Genomic DNA, 12,519 nt, shown 5'->3' on the forward strand with positions numbered 1-12,519 from the left:
ACATGAATGATCTAGTGGTTTTCCCCACTTTCTTCAATTTCAGTCTGAATTTGGCAATAAGGAGTTCATGATCTGAGTCACAGTCAGCTCCCAGTCTTGTTTTTGCTGACTGTATACAGCTTCTCCATCTTTGGCTGCAAAGAATATAATCAATTTGGTTTCGGTGTTGACCATCGGGTGATGTCCGTGTGTACAGTCTTCTCTTGTGTTATTGGAAGAGGGTATTTGCTATGACCAGTGTTTTCTCTTGGCAGAACTCTATTGGCCTTTGCCCTGCTTCACTCTGTACTCCAAGGCCAAATTTGCCTGTTACTCCAGGTGTTTCTTGACTTCCCACTCTTCTATTCCAGTCCCATATAATGAAAAGGACAGCTTTTTTGCCTGTTAGTTCTAGAAGGTCTTGTAGGTCTTCATAGAACCATTCAACTTCAGCTTCTTCAGCATTACTGGTTGGGGTATAGACTTGGATTACCATGATATTGAATGGTTTGCCTTGGAAATGAACAGAAATCATTCTGTCGTTTTTGAGATTGCATCCAAATACTGCATTTCAGACTCTTTTGTTGACTATGAAGGCTACTCGATTTCTTCTAAGGGATTCCTGCCCACAGTAGAGGATATAATGGTCATCTGAGTTAAATTCACCCATTCCAGTCCATCTTAGTTCACTGATTCCTAGAATGTCGATGTTCACTCTTGCTATCTCCTGTTTGGTCACTTCCAGTTTGCCTTGATTCATAGACCTAACATTCCAAGTTCCTATGCAATATTGCTCTTTACAGCATCGAACCTTGTTTTTATCACCAGTCCCATTGACAACCGGGTGTTGTTTTTGCTTGGGCTGTGTTCTTTCATTTTTTCTGGAGTTATTTCTCCACTGATCTCCAGTAACATATTAGGCACTTACCGACCTGAGGAGTTCATCTTTCACTGTCCTATCTTTTTACTTTTTCATACTGTTCATGGCATTCTCAAGGCAAGAATATTGAAGAGGTTTGCCATTCTTTTCTCCAGTGGACCACATTCTGTCAGACCTCTCCACCATGACCTGTCTGTCTTGGGTGGCCCCACACAGCATGGCTTAGTTTCACTGAGTTAAAGAAGGCTGTGGTCCATGTGATCAGATTGGCTAGTTGTCTGTGATTGTGGTTTCAGTCTGTCTACCCTCAGATGCCCTCTCTCAGTCCTGACCGTCTTACATGGGTATCTCTTATCTTGGACGTGGAGTATCTCTTCATGGCTGTTCCAGCAAAGCACAGCTGCTGCTCCTTACCTTGGACACAAGGTAGCTCCTCTCAGCTGCACTTCTGTGCGCTGGAAGCCACTGCATTTTTATGCCATCACAGCCACCATGTTTCTGGAGAAAACCACTATACCATTCAGGTATTACTTAAATCAAATCCATTAGGACTATACAGTGGAAGTGAGAAATAGATTTTTAGGGACTAGATCTGATAGAGTGCCTGATGATCTATGGATGGAACTTCATGACGTTGTACAGGAAACAGGAATCAAGACCACCCCAAGAAAAATAAATGCAAGAAAGCAAAATGACTGTCTGAGGAGGCCTTACAAATAGCTATGAAAAGAAGAGAAGTGAAAAGCAAATGAGAAGAGAAAAGAAAGAGAATGCAGAGTTCCAAAAAATAGCAAGGAGAGATAACAAAGCCTTCCTCAGCAATCAATGAAAGGAAATAGAGGAAAACAATAAAATGGGAAAGACTGTAGATCTCTTCAAGAAAATTAGAGATATCAAGAGAACATTTCATGTAAAGATGGGCTCAATAAAGGACAGAAATGGTAGAGACTTAACAGAAGCAGAAGATATTAAGAAGAGGAGGCAAGAATACACAGAAGAACTGTACAAAAAAATCTTCATGACACAGATAATTATGATGGTGCGATCACTCACCTAGAACCAGACATCCTGGAATGTGAAGTCAAGTGGGCCTTAGGAAGCATCACTATGAACAAAGCTGGTGGAGGTGATGGAATCCCAGTTGAGCTATCTCAAATCCTAAAAGATGATGCTGTGAAAGTGCTGCACTCAATATGCCAGCAAATTTGGAAAACTCAGCAGTGGCCACAGGACTGGAAAAGGTCAGTTTTCATTCCAATCCCAAAGAAAGGCAATGCCAAAGAATGCTCAAACTACCACAAATTGCACTCATCTCACACGCTAGTATCATAATGCTTAAAATTCCCCAAGCCAGTCTTTAGCAATACATGAAATGTGAAGATCCAGAGAGTAAAGCTGGTTTTAGAAAAGGCAGCGGAACCAGACATCAAATTTTCAACATCCACTGGATCATCAAAAAAGCAAGAGATTCAAGAGAAACGTCTACTTCTACTTTATTGACTATGCCAAAGCCTTTGACTGTGTGGATCACAATAAACTGTGGAAAATTCTGAATGAGATAGGAATACCAGACTACCTGACCTGCCTCTTGAGAAACCTGCATGCAGTTCGGGAAGTAACAGTTAGAACTGGACATGGAACAACAGACTGGTTCCAAATAGGAAAAAGAGTATGTCAAGGCTGTATATTGTCACCCTGCTTATTTAACTTATATGCAGAATACATCATGAAAAATGCTGGACTGGAGGAAGCACAAGCTGGAATCAAGATTGCTGAGAAAAATATCAATAACCTTAGATATGCAGATGGTACTATCCTTATGGGCGAAAGCAAAGAAGAACTAAAGAGCCTCTTGAGAAAGTGAAAGAAGAGAATGAAAAAGTTGGCTTAAAGTTCAACATTCAGAAAACTAAGATCATGGCACTGGTCTCATCTCTTCATGGCAAATAGATTGGTAAACAGTGGAAACTGTGGGTGACTTTATTTTTGAGGGCTCCAAATTCACTGCAGATGATGATTGCAGCCATGAAATTAAAAGATGCTTACTACTTGGAAGGAAAGTTATGATCAACCTGGACAGCATATTAAAAAGCAGAGACATTACTTTGTCAAAAGAGGTCCATCTAGTCAAGGCTATGCTTTTTCCAGTGGTCATGTATGGACGCGAGAGTTGGACTGTGAAGAAAGCTGAGTGGCGAAGAATTGATGCTTTTGAACTGTGGTGTTGGAGAAGACTCTTGAGAGTCCCTTGGACTGCAAGGAGATCCAACCAGTCCATCCTAAAGGAGATCAGTCCTGGATGTTCATTGGAAGGACTGATGCTGAAGCCGAAACGGCAATACTTTGTCAACCTGATATGAAGAGCAGACTCATTTGAAACGACCTTGATGTTGGGAAAGATTGAGGGCAGGAGGAGAAGGGAACAACAGAGGATGAGATGGCTGGATGGCATCACTGACTCGATGGACATGAATTTTAGTGAACTCCAGGAGTTGGTGATGGACAGGGAGGCCTGGCGTGCTGTATTTCATGGGGTCACAAAGAGTCGGACACAACTGAGTAACTAAACTGACTGATATAGGGTCTTTCCCATCTTTCTAAATTCCATATATATGCATTAATATATTGTATTGGTGTTTTTCTTTCTGGCTTACTTCACTCTGTATAATAGACTCCAGTTATTCCACCTCATTAGAACTGATTCAAATGCATTATTTTTCATAGTTGAGTAATATTCCATTGTGTAGAATTACCACAGCTTTCTTACCCATTCATTGCCCATGGATATCTAGGTTGCTGCTATGTTCTGGCTATTAAAAACAGTGCTGGGATGAACACTGTGGTACACATGTCTCTTTCAATACTGGTTTCCTCGGTGTGTATGCCCAGCAGTGGGATTTCTGGGTCATATGGCAGTTGTATTTCCACTTTTTTAAGGGGTCTCGACAGTGTTCTCCATAGTGGCTGAACTAGTTTGCATTCCCACCAACAGTGTAAGAGGGTTCGCTTTTCTCCACACCTTCTACAGATTTTATTGTTGGTAAACTTTTGGTTAGCAGCCCTTCTGACCGAGGTGAGATGGTACCTCATTGTGGTTTTGATTTGCATTTCTCTGATAATGAGTGATGTTGAACATCTTTTCATGTGTTTGTTAGCATCTATATGTCTTCTTTGGAGAAATGTCTGTATAGTTCTTTGGCCCATTTGTTTGATTGGGTCATCTATCTTTCTGGAATTGAGCTGCAAGTGTTACTTATACATTTTTGAGATTAATTACTTGTCAGTTACTTCATTAGCTATTATTTTCTCTCATTCTCAAAGCTGTCTTTTCAACTGATTATAGTTTCCTTTGTCATTCAAAAGCTTTTAAGTTTAACTAGGTCCCATTTGTTTATTTTTGCTTTTATTTCCATTATTCTGGGAGGTGGGTCATAGAGAATCTTGTTGTGATTTATGGCACGGAGTGTTTTGCCTATGTTCTTCTCTAGGAGTTTTATAGTTTCTGGTCTTACATTTAGATCTTTAATCCATTTTGAGTTTATTTTTGTGTACGGTGTTAGAAAGTGTTTTAGCTTCATTCTTTTACAAGTGGTTGACCAGTTTTCCCAGCACCATTTGTTAAAGAGATTGTCTGTTCTCCATTGCATATTCTTGCCTCCTTTGTCAAAGATAAGGTGTTCATATGTGCATGGATTTAACTCTGGGCTTTCTATTTTGTTCCATTGATCTATATTTCTTTGTGCCAGTACCATACTTCTTGATGACTGTAGCTTTGTAATATAGCCTGAAGTCAAGCAGGTTGATTCCTCCAGTACCAAACTTCTTTCTCAAGATTGCTTTGGCTACTCGAGGTTTTTTGTATTTCCATACAAATTATGAAACTATTTGTTCTAATTTTGAAAAATACCACTGGTAGATTGATAGGGATTGCATTGAATCTATAGATTGCTTTCCATAATATACTCATTTTCACTATATTTATTCTTCTGATCCACGAACATGATATAGTTTTCCATCTATTTGTGTCATCTTTGATTTCTTTCATCAGTGCTTCATGGTTTTCTATCTATAGGTCTTTTATTTCTTTAGGTAGATTTATTCCTAAATATTTTATTCTTTTCATTGCCATGGTGAATGGAATTTTTTCCTTAATTTGTCTTTCTGCTTTGTTCAGTTCAGTTCAGTCTCTCAGTCATGTCTGACTCTTTGCGACCCGATGAATTGAAGCACGCCAGGCTTCCCTGTCCATCACTAACTCCCAGAGATCACTCAAACTCATGTCCATTGAGTCGGTGATGCCATCCAACCATCTCATCCTCTGTCATCCCCTTCTCTTCCTGCCACCAATCCCTCCCAGAATCAGTCTTTTCCAATGAGCAGCTCTTCACATCAGTAGGCAAAGTATTGGAGTTTCAGCTTTAGCATCATTCCTTCCAAAGAACACCAAGGACTGATCATCTTTAGAATGGACTGATTGGATCTCCTTGCAGTCCAAGGGACTCTCAAGAGTCTTCTCCAACACCACAGTTCAAAAGCATCAGTTCTTTGGAGCTCAGCTTTCTTCACAGTCCAACTCTCACATCCATACATGACCACTGGAAAAACCATAACCTTTACTAGATGGACCTTTGTTGGCAAAGTAATGTCTCTGCTTTTGAATATGCTATCTAGGTTGGTCATAACTTTCCTTCCAAGGAGTAAGGGTCTTTTAAGTTCATGGCTGCAATCACCATCTGCAATGATCTTGGAGCCCTCAAGAATAAAGTCTGCCACTGTTTCCACTGTTTCCCCATCTATTTCCCATGAAGTGATGGGACCAGATACCATAATCTTAATTTTCTGAATGTTTGGCTTTAAGCCAACTTTTTCACTCTCCTCTTTCACTTTCATCAAGAGGCCAACATTGCAGCATCCCCTCACCTTTTGTCTCTGGCCTTTACATACCTGCCTCTGTCCCTTGGGTGATGGGAGAGGGGCCTATATGGCAGCTGGCTTGCTCTCCTTTGGTATTTGCTCAGTCCTTTGTTTTGTGAGCATGCCAGGGGTCACTTTGCTGTTTTAGAGCCTTTCACGGAAAAGGTGTTTTTTTTTTTTTTTTTTTCCTGGTGATCCCAGGGTTTCGATTGTTATCTCATGTTAGCTCCCTCAGATTGTCCTCAAGGCATTCAGGTCTGGTCCTTATCCTAAGGACCAATAATGCAGCCCATGCCTCCCTTCCCATCTCTCACTTGCTGGTGGAGGGTGTGAATGTCTGGGCTACTTCATAGGCAGTTGAGGTTTGGTGCATATTCCTTGTTTTTTTTTGTTTGTTTGTTTGTTTGTTTTCTTCCTCCTGGTTATGCAGCCCTCTGAGATTCTGAAACTCCCCACAGAGCACCTGTGAGAATATTTCCTACTGTGTGGAAACTTCTCCTTTATGACTCCTACCCCAGGGTGGGTCTCTGTCCTTAAATCCTTTGTCTCTGTTTTTGTCTTTTATATTTTATCCTACCTCCTTTTGAAGAGATTGGGCTGCTTTTCTGGGTGCCTGGTGTTCTCTGCCAGCGTTCAGATGTTGTTTTGTGCAAGTTGCTAAACATTCAAATGATCTTTTGATGAATTTATGGGGGAGAAAGTGGTCTCCCCACCCTATTCCTCAGCCATCTTGGGACCAGCTCTGGTATGCATATTTTTTGCACATAATTGCCATTAACTCTCAATGCTTTTATGTTAGTAAAACTAACATAGAATTCCTAAAATATAAGGTCTTAATATTATAATCAATATTGCATATTTTATACATGCAATTTCAAAGTGATAGTTGTGAATCTAACCAGTCATATGATTGCTACATATTAGTATGATTTATATATATAATTATTTAAAAGTAATACCTAGAAGATGGTGAAGGAATAGGACAAGGAGACCACTTTCTCCCCCACAAATTCATCAAAAGAACATTTGAACGCTCAGTAAATTCCACAAAACAACTTCTGAATGCTGGCAGAGGACATCAGGCACCCAGAAAAGTAGCCCATTGTCTTCAAAAGGAGGTAGGAAAAAATAGATAAAAAGAGCGACAAAAGAGGTATGGATGGAGATCCGTCTCAGGAAGGGAATCTCAAAAAAGAGAGGTTTCCAAACACCAGGAAACACTCTCACTGTCAAGTTTGTGGCAAGCCTTAGAACCTCAAAGGGCAACATAACTGGGGGGGAAATAAATAATTAAAACCCACAGATTATGTGCCCAATGGTAACTCCCAGTGGAGAAGCATCAGTCCTTCCAATGAACACACAGGACTTGTCTCCTTTAGGATGGACTGGTTGGATCTCCTTGCAGTGCAAGGGACTCTCAAGAATCTTCTCCAACACCACAGTTCAAAAACATCAATTCTTTGGCGCTCAGCTTTCTTCACTGTCCAACTCTCACATCCATACATGACCACTGGAAAAAACTTAGCCTTGACTAGATGGACCTTTTTTGACAAAGTAATGCCTCTGTTTTTTAATATGCTATCTAGGTTGGTCATAACTTTCCTTCCAAGGAGTAAGTGTCTTGTAATTTCATGGCTGCAATCACCATCTGCAGTGATTTGGAGCCCTCAATAAATGAGATTAAAAAAAAAAAAAAAAAAAAAAACTCTGGAGGGAACTAACAGTAGAATAATGGAGGCAGAAGATAGGATAAGTGATGTAGAAGATAAAATGGTAGAAATCAATGAAACAGAGAGGAAAAAAGAAAAACGAATTAAAAGAAATAAGGACAATCTCAGAGACCTCTGGGACAATGTTAAATGCACCAACACTCGAGTCATAGGAGTCCCAGAAGGAGAAGACAAAAAGAAAGACCATGAGAAAATACTTGAGGACATAATACTTGAAAACTTCCCTAAAATAGAGAAGGAAATAATCACCCAAGTCTAAGAAACCCAGAGAGTCCAAAACAGGATAAACCCAAGGTGAAACACCCCAAGACACATATTAATCAAATTAACAAAGATCAAACACAAAGAACAAATATTAAAACAAGCAAGGGAAAAATAGTAAATAACACACAAGGGGATTCCCATAAGGGTAACAGCTGATCTTTCAATAGAAACTCTTCAGGCCAGGAGGGAATGGCAGGACATACTTAAAGTGATGAAAGAAAATAACCTACGGCCCAGATTATTGTACCCAGCAAGGATCATTCAAATATGAAGGAGAAATCAGAAGCTTTACAGACAAGCAAAAGCTGAGAAAATTCAGCACACCAAACCAGCTTTCCAACAAATGCTAAAGGATCTTCTCTAGACAGGAAACACAGAAAGGGTGTATAAACTCCAACCCAAAACAATAAAGTAAATGGCAATGGGATCATGCTTATCAATAATTAACTTAAATGTAAATGGATTCAGTACCCCAACCAAAAGACAAAGTCTGGCTGAATGGATACAAAAACAAACCGCTATATATGTTGTCTACAAGAGACCTACCTCAAAACAAGGGACACATACAGACTGAAAGTGAAGGGCTGCAAAAAGATATTCCATGCAAATAGAGACCAAAAGAAAGCAGGAGTAACAATACTCATATCAGATAAAATAGACTTTAAAACAAAGGCTATGAAAAGAGACAAAGAAGGGCGCTACATAATGATCAAAGGATTGATCCAAGAAGAAGATATAACAATTATAAAAATATATGCACCCAACACAGGAGCACCACAATATGTAAGACAAATGCTAACAAGTATGAAAAGGGAAATTAACAATGACACAATAATAGTGGGAGAATTTAATACCCCACTCACACCTATGGATAGCTCAACTAAACAGAAAATTAAAAAGGAAACACAAACTTTAAATGATACAATAGACCAGTTAGACCTAATTGATGTCTATAGGACATTTCACTCCAAAACAATGAATTTCACCTTTTTCTCAAGCACACACAGAACATTCTCCAAGATAGATCGCATCCTGGGCCATAAATCTAGCCTTGGTAAATTCAAAAATATTGAAATCATTCCAAGCATCTTTTCTGACCACAATGCAGTAAGATTAGATCTGAATTACAGGAGGAGAACTATGAAAAATTCCAACATATGGAGGCTGAAAAACAAGCTGCTGAATAACCAACAAATCACAGAAGAAATAAAAAAAGAAATCAAAATATGCATAGAAAAGGAAGAAATGAAGAACCCCAGGGTTAGTAGAAAGAAAGACATCTTAAAAATTAGGGAATAAATAAATTCAAAATAAACAAAAGAGACCATAGCAAAAATCAACAAAGCTAAAAGCTGGTTTTTTGAGAAGATAAATAAAATTGACAAACCATTTGCTAGACTCATCAAGAAACAAAGGGAGAAAAATCAAATCAATAAAATTAGAAATAAAAATGGAGAGATCACAACAGACAATACAGAAATATAAAGGATCATAAGAGACTACTATCAGCAATTATATGCCAATAAAATGGACAACACAGAAGAAATGCACAAATTCTTAGAAAAATACAACTTTCCAAAACTCAACCAGGAAGAAATAGAAAATCTTAACAGACCCATCACAAGCATGACATTGTAACTGTAATCAGAAATCTTCAGCAAACAAAAGCCCAGGACCAGACGGCTTCACAGCTGAATTCTAGCAAAAATTTAGAAAAGAGCTAACACCTATCCTACTGAAAATCTTCCAGAAAATGCAGAGGAAGGTAAACTTCCAAATTCATTCTATGAGGCCCCCATCACCCTAACACCAAAACCTGACAAAGATGCCACAAAAAAAGAAAACTACAGGCCAATATTATTGATGAACACAGATGCAAAAATCCTTAACAGAATTCTAGCAATCAGAATCCAACAACACATTACAAAGGTCATACATCATGACCAAGTGGGCTTTATCCCAGGTATGTAAGAATTCTTCAATATCTGCAAATCATTCAATGTAATACACCACATTAACAAACTGAAAAATAAAAGACACATGATTATCTCAATAGATGCAGAGAAAGACTTTGACAAAATCCAACATCCATTTTTGATTAAAAAAATCCTCCAGAAAGCAGGAATAGAAGGAACATACCTCAACATAATAAAAGCTATACATGGCAAACCCACAGCAAATATTATCTTCAATGGTGAAAAATTGAAAGCATTTCCCCTAAAGTCAGGAATAAGACAAGGGTGCCCACTCTCACCACTACTATTCAACATAGTTTTGGAAGGTTTGGCCACAGCATTCAGAGAATAACAAGAAATAAAAGGAATCCAGATTGGAAAAGAAGTGAAACTCTCACTGTTTGCTGATGACATGATCCTCTACATAGAAAACCCTAAAGACTCCACCAGAAAATTACTAGAGCTAATCAATGAATATAGGAAATTTGCAGGATATAAAGTCAACACACAGAAATCCGTTGCATTCCTATACACTAACCATGAGAAAACAGAAGTTGAAATTAAGGGAACAATTCCATTCACCATTGCAATGAAAAGAATAAAAAACTTAGGAATATATATCTACCTAAAGAAACAAAAGACCTATATATAGAAAACTATAAAACACTGGTGAAAGAAATCAAAGAGGACACTAATAGATGGAAAAAATATACCATATTCATGGATCAGAAGAATCAATACAGGGAAAATGAGTATAATAGCCAAAGCAATGTATAGATTCAATGCAATCCCTATCACGCTACCAGCGGTATTTTTCAATATTAGAACAAATAGTTTCACAATTTGTATGAAAATACAAAAAACCTCGAGTAGCCAAAGCAATCTTGAGAAAGAAGAATGGAAATGGAAAAATCAACGTGCTGCCTGACTTCAGGCTCTACTACAAAGTTATATTCATCAAGACAGTACTGGCACAATGACAGTACTGGCACAATGACAGAAATATAGATCAGTGGAACCAAATAGAAAGCCCAGAGATAAATCCATGCACCTATGGACACCTTATCTTTGATAAAGGAGGCAAGAATATACAATGGAGAAAAGACAATCTCTTTAACAAGTGGTGCTGGGAAAACTGGTCAACCACTTGTAAAAGGATGAAACTAGAACACTTTCTAACACCATACACAAAAATAAACTCAAAATGGATTAAAGATCTAAATGTAAGACCTGAAACTATAAAACTCCTAGAGGAAAATATAGGCAAAACACTGTCTGACATACATCACAACAGGATCCTCTATGACCCACCTCCCAGAATATTGGAAATAAAAACAAAAATAAACAAATGGGACTTAATTAAAATTAAAAGCTTCTGTACAACAAGGGAAACTATAAGTCAGGTGAAGAGACAGGCTTTAGAATGGGAGAAAATAATAGCAAATTAAGCAACTGACCAAGAATTAATCTCAAAAATATACAAGCAACTCCTGCAGCTCAATTCCAGAAAAATAAATGACCCAATCAGAAAATGGGCCAAAGAACTAAACAGACATTTCTCCAAAGAAGACATACAGATGACTAACAAACACATGAAAAGATGCTCAGCATCACTCATTATCAGAGAAATGCAAATCAAAACCACAGTGAGGTACCATTTCTCCCCAGTCAGAATTGCTGCTATCCAATGTCTACAAACAATAAATGCTGGAGAGGCTGTGGAGAAAAGGGAACACTCTTACACTGTTGGTGGGAATACAAACTAATACAGCCACTATGGAGAACAGTCTGGAGATTCCTTAAAAATCTGGAAATAGAACTGCCATATGACCCAGCAATCCCACTGCTGTGCATACACACTGAGGAAACCAGAATTGAAGGAGACACATGTACCCCAATGTTCATCATTGCACTGTTTATAATAGCCAGGACATGGAAGCAACCTAGATGTCCATCCGCAGACGAATGTGTAAGAAAGCTGTGATACATATACACAATGAAGTATTACTTACACATTAGAAGAATACATTTGAATCAGTTCTAATGAGATGGGTGAACCTGAAGCCTATTATATAGAGTGAAGTAAGCCAGAAAGAAAAACACCAATACCGTATACTAATGCACATTTATGGAATTTAGAAAGATGGTAATGATAACCCTGTATGCGAGACAGCAAAAGAGACACAGATGTATAGAACAGTCTTTGGACTCTGTGGGAGAGGGCGAGGGTGGGATGATTTGGGAGAATAGCATTGAAACATATATATTATCATATGTGAAACGAATTGCCAGTCCAGGTTCAATGTTTGATATAGGATGCTTGGGGCTGGTGCACTGGGATGACCCAGAGGGATGGTATGGGGAGGGAGGTGGGAGGGGAGTTCAGGATGGGGAACACGTGTACACCCCTGGTGGATTCATGTTAATGTATGACAAAACCAATACAATACAATATTGTAACGTAATTAGCCTACAATTAAAATAAATAAATTTATATTAAAAATAAGAAATAAATAAAAACAAACAAACAAAAAGAATTTTATGATAAACAACAACAACAGCAAAATAAAAGTAATACCTAATGGCAGCTAAATTTTGATTGCTGCTGCTAAGTCACTTCAGTCGTGTCCGACTCTGTGTAACCCCATAGACGGCAGCCCACCAGGTTCCCCTGTACCTGGGATTCTCCAGGCAAGAACACTGGAGTGGGTTGCGATTTCCTTCTCCAATTCATGAAAGTGAAAAGTGAAAGTGAAAGTGAAGTCGTGTCCGACCTTCAGCGACCCCATGGACTGCA

Source organism: Budorcas taxicolor, chromosome 6, assembly GCF_023091745.1.
Source record: "Budorcas taxicolor isolate Tak-1 chromosome 6, Takin1.1, whole genome shotgun sequence".
In the NCBI taxonomy this organism is placed as follows: Eukaryota; Metazoa; Chordata; class Mammalia; order Artiodactyla; family Bovidae; genus Budorcas; species Budorcas taxicolor.